At 72.6% G+C, this 383-nt stretch overlaps 1 protein-coding gene across 1 annotated transcript in view; it reads left to right on the top strand.

Annotated features, from left to right (window-relative positions):
* Abca13 (ATP binding cassette subfamily A member 13) overlaps positions 1-383 on the top strand; it is a 448,352-nt gene that overhangs the window by 415,543 nt on the left and 32,426 nt on the right. The gene's annotated exons all lie outside the window — the stretch shown is intronic.

Here is a 383-nt window from a genome sequence, read left to right as displayed (position 1 = left end):
GGGGCCATCCTGGCCTGGCTGTGTGTGGGGTGGGCGGGGCCATCCTGGCCTGGCTGTGTTGTGGGGTGGGCGGGGCCATCCTGGCCTGGCTGTGTGGAGAGGGCGGGGCCATCCTGGCCTGGGTGTGTGTATGGGGGGGAGGGCGGGGCCATCCTGGCCTGGCTGTGTTGTGGGGAGGGCGGGGCCATCCTGGCCTGGCTGTGTTGTGGGGAGGGCGGGGCCATCCTGGCCTGGGTGTGTGTGTGGGGGGAGGGCGGGGCCATCCTGGCCTGGCTGTGTGTGGGGGTAGGTGGGCGGGGCCATCCTGGCCTGGCTGTGTGTGAGGTAGGCGGGGCCATCCTGGCCTGGCTGTGTTGTGGGGAGGGCGGGGCCATCCTGGCCTG

The sequence above is a fragment of the Octodon degus genome, unplaced genomic scaffold (genome assembly GCF_000260255.1).
Source record: "Octodon degus isolate 3935 unplaced genomic scaffold, OctDeg1.0 scaffold00035, whole genome shotgun sequence".
Classification (NCBI taxonomy): Eukaryota; Metazoa; Chordata; class Mammalia; order Rodentia; family Octodontidae; genus Octodon; species Octodon degus.
This window is presented reverse-complemented; position numbering and strand designations above follow the sequence as displayed.